We start from the raw sequence: 4,073 nt of genomic DNA on the forward strand, positions 1-4,073 counted from the left end.
CGGGCGGGGGAGGAAGCAGGGGCGGAGTCGGGGCTCCCGCGGGCGGGCGCGGGGTTGGCGTTCCTGGGCGCGGGGGCGGGGGCGGGCTCCGAGTTCCCGGACCGGGCGGGGCTGGCGGGCCCCCACCTCGGCCCCCAAGCCCAGCCCCGGGGAGGTGTCGCCGGCCCGTCCGGCCGGTCCTTCTGGTCCCCACGCGGGGCGCGCGTCGTCGCGGGGCAGCCGGGCGACGTGTGGCGAGCGTGTGGGGGCGGGGACGGGGGCCCACCGGTAGCCGGCCGCGCTCGGGCAGGGCTCGCGTCCCTTCTGCCGAGTGCCGTGGAAGCGTTTCAGACCCCGGGGCCGGGGCCGGTTGGGGGCGGGGAGGAGGCCGGGAGCTTGCCTCTAGCTCGCCGTCCCCTCTGCCCCGCGGTCCCCCGGGGTCCCAGGCTCCTGGCCTCGCCTCGGGGCCGAGGCCTTAGCCCTCCCGTGGGTGGGGGAGGAAGGTCGCAGGGGGCAGTGGTTGTGGGCCACAGGGATCTCCAGCGAGACGTCCATCTTTGCTGGTTCCGGATCCCTTTTCGCTCTGGGCGCAGGGGTTGCCTCTTATGGGGCTGCCCCCACCTGGGCCACGACACTCAGCCAGGATGCTCCCAGGCCTCCAGCTCACTCTGCTGCTAGAAGATCCTTTCACAAAGCCGGCCTCATGTGACCCTCCCAGCGCAGAGCCTAGAAGCCTGCTAGGATAAAGCCAGCATCCTTAGCCTGACAGCAAAGCCTTTCGTGCGTTCTCTCAATAGGTATTCCCTGGCTGGACCTGCACCATCCACTCTGGGCAGGGAGGCCCGGCTCTGGCCAGAGAGGGCGGCCTGGCAGGACCCCACGCCCCTGCATCCTGCTTCTCATTGGCCAGGATGGGAGACCAACTGCAGCCAGGGGAGCGGGAGGTAATGGGCTTGCCGGCAGGCCGGGCTGCCTGGTCCTTCCATCCCCCTCTCATTTGGTGGTTTCCCCTCCTTCTGCAGAGACTTTGGCGCAGTTTGCTGAGTCTCAGCCACCTGCTTGTTTTGGAAATGCACTTCACAGTTCACAGCCACACTTCCTGTGGGGAGCTGTGGCACCTGACCTTTTCTCTCAGGCTTTCTGGTGGCACCTGTGGGTGAAGGTGGTGGAGGGCGCGGGGGAGGGGGGGTGGGGGGAGAGGCTTCTTAACTATCACAGTTGGGGAGGCCAGGCAAGGGGGAGGGAGTCGAGGCAGAACGGCAGGGTGGCCAGGAGGGAGCTGCATGGGAAGAGGGGCCATTGTAATGGACCAGTCACATGAGAAAGGCCTAGGGGTTCATGAGGCGTTCATGGGAGTGTGCAAGGGAGTGCGTGAGTGTGTGGTTGGTGTGTATGAGTATGCACGGAAGTGTGTGTGTGTCTGCACAGTTTGGGGATCAGGGTCAGACGTTCCAGTGGTTCTTTGTAACATCCTGATGATGTGGGATGGATCAACTTGGGAAGGCTTTGGGGGCTCTCTCCTTGGAGGCTGAAGGTGAGGCTCTGCACATGTCCCAAGAGGTCCCCAGCCAAGGAGCGGCGATATCTTCTAGGGGTGATGGCCCTGCTGTCCCCGGGGACATGCGGTAGGCCACAGTCCTTGGTTACCCTTTCTGGATCTTACCTTTGGAAGGCAGGGGGGTGTCTGGGTGGGGCTTCCTCATCCTTTCCCCAGGCAGCACCTTGTTGGTATCTTAGTCTAAGCTTTGGGCTTAGCCTGGAAGGGGGAAATGTGAAGCTCCTTTGGCAAGTGGAGCCCCTTGCTCACCTGCCCAGAAGGGATTTGGATGAATTTTGGTCCCCATAAGAGGCATACATTTTATCTTGGCAGTGCCCATCAGTTTTGGTATGGGCTACTTGCTTGTTGATTCCGTCCAGCAGGTCAGCCCTCGAGGACAGTGCCCAGCACCCAGACCACTTCTGTCTCGTGGTGGGTGCTTAGCAAGTATTTGTGGGTGAAAGCATAAGTGGACTCTGCCCCATTCAAGACAGGACCCTTTGATTCAGAGGGCTCTTGTGATTTTGAACAACCAACTCACAACAAGTCCCCAAGGTCACTGCCACAGAACAGGCGTGAGACTCAAGAAAATGTATCTGAACATGTATGGCAAGCCAGGAGTTTGTGCAATGCCTGATGACATAATCTGTGGGGTCCTTCCAAAAACCGAGGCAGGGAGGCTAGGCTGGCCCGCTCCGTGTGCGAAATGGCCAGGTATGTGTCTGCCTGGTGGACTTGTGTCTTCAGACAGCCCTGCTTCTGCTTCCCTTTCTCGGGCTTGCCCAGGTCTTTGGGTTTTGTGAACTACCTGCTCATTTCCTGGGTCAGCCCCGCACCCCCACCCCCCCACCCCTGGCCCCCGGCCCAGAATGTTTTTTTCTTTCCCTGCTCCAGTATTGCCTCACTGCTTCTTGGGCAGACCCTGTCCTGGAGAGGGGCCAGTGGGTAGGTGGAGGGGGGCACAGCCTTGGTGAAATGTCCTCCCACATGGGCACTCTGTGTGAGCCTGTGCCCCCCCCACCCCCGCAAAGGGCCAGGTCCCAAGTGCAGCACTGCCCAGGCCCAGTGTCTGCTGCCCCACCTCAGGCTGGCCAGGGAGGTCCAGAAGGCCCTGCGAATAGTGACCAAGCGAGCCAGGGAGTGAAGTGGCCGGACAGTGACCCACCCCTGCCAGTCACTCAGGCGCCTCTTTCCAGCATGGGTCCCCGCAGCCCCCTGCTGAGCCCAGAGAGAAGGAAGGCCTGCACAGGTGAGAACCCGGGAGGCTCTTCCTCTTGGCCGCTGCCCTGGGGTGGCGGCGCCCCCCAGCCTGGGGGGGGGAGTAGGGTGGGGGGCGGCAGCAGGCAGAGGCTGAGGGTGGCGTGCCTCCACCCAAGGTATGTGCCAACCCGTGCTCTGGCAGCTCTCCCCCGACTCATGCTTCCTGGGGAACTTTCTCCTGGCAGAGACTGCTGGAGTTTGGGTTGCCGGCCCTTTGAATGTGTGTGGGGGGGGGCACATTTGCTGCTGGATGCCTCTCAGTCCTGTCCAGGGTCTGGACCCTGGTGTGTGCACGGTCAAGCTGGTCCAGAACTGGGAGAGATGGGTGCCTGTTGCCCTCACCGTCTGCTGGAAGGGGACCCATAGGCTGGAGGAGCTAATAATAGGAGCCCCCCTCAGGGACCTGAGTTAACAGGAGCCTGGCACGGGATGCTGAGGCTGGAGAGGGGGCTGCGGGGTGCAGGTAGGGCAATCGCCCTCGTCTGGCATTCTAAGAGGGAGGTTCAGCACCCTGCCACGGGAGGTGTCCATGCCTGACCGCGTCTGCCCGTGGGTGGTATTCACAAGCTGCTGGCAGGGGTTCTCGGCCTCCTTGGGCCCCTGGCGCAGTGTCTCTCCCATCTGGAGCTGCCCCCCTCCCGCGTGGCTCGGGGACTCCTACTGCAGGTTTCTGCTTAGGGGTCCTGTGGGGAAGTGTGCAGACCCCCCCTGGCCCTTCTCTCCGGCTGCCCTGTCTCTTGTAGGGCCAGGGAGCCTGGAGCCAGCCACTCTCGGGCTCTAGCTGGATTGGAGGCAAGGCCTTGTCTGGCAGTGGGGGTTCAGTGTGCAAGGAGAGCAGCCCAAAAGGCTGGTGGCTGCTGGTGAGGCCACACTGTGGGGCTCTGTATCCCTGCCTTACCTCTCTGGGCACAGCTCCACGTCTCTAAGTGGAGCCTCAGCATGCTCCCCTCAGGCTGGCCCCCGCTTCACCCAGAGAACAGTCCAAAGTGCTACTGTGATTTCAGAGCATCTGCTCCAGCCACAGGCTCAGCTCACCCTGTCACATGCTCCCACCTCAGGCCCTTTGCACAGCTGTTCCCAACCCTGGAAGAGGAAGTCCACTCCAGACCTCCTTGGCCTGCACCCTCGCTCATCTGCTCAAGAACCCATTCAGAGAGATCCCTCCCTCCTGCCCTGGAAGTACCTGGCCCTTCTCCTTGACACAGAATACTGCCTGGCAAGTATTAGATGCTCAGTGAATAATCAGACCAGTACATTTGAATGGAAATACAGTTTGAGAGCTGGTGTTGTGGGATAG

Source organism: Mirounga leonina, unplaced genomic scaffold (assembly GCF_011800145.1).
Source record: "Mirounga leonina isolate KUSES-001 unplaced genomic scaffold, KU_Mleo_1.0 Mir_165, whole genome shotgun sequence".
Classification (NCBI taxonomy): domain Eukaryota; kingdom Metazoa; phylum Chordata; class Mammalia; order Carnivora; family Phocidae; genus Mirounga; species Mirounga leonina.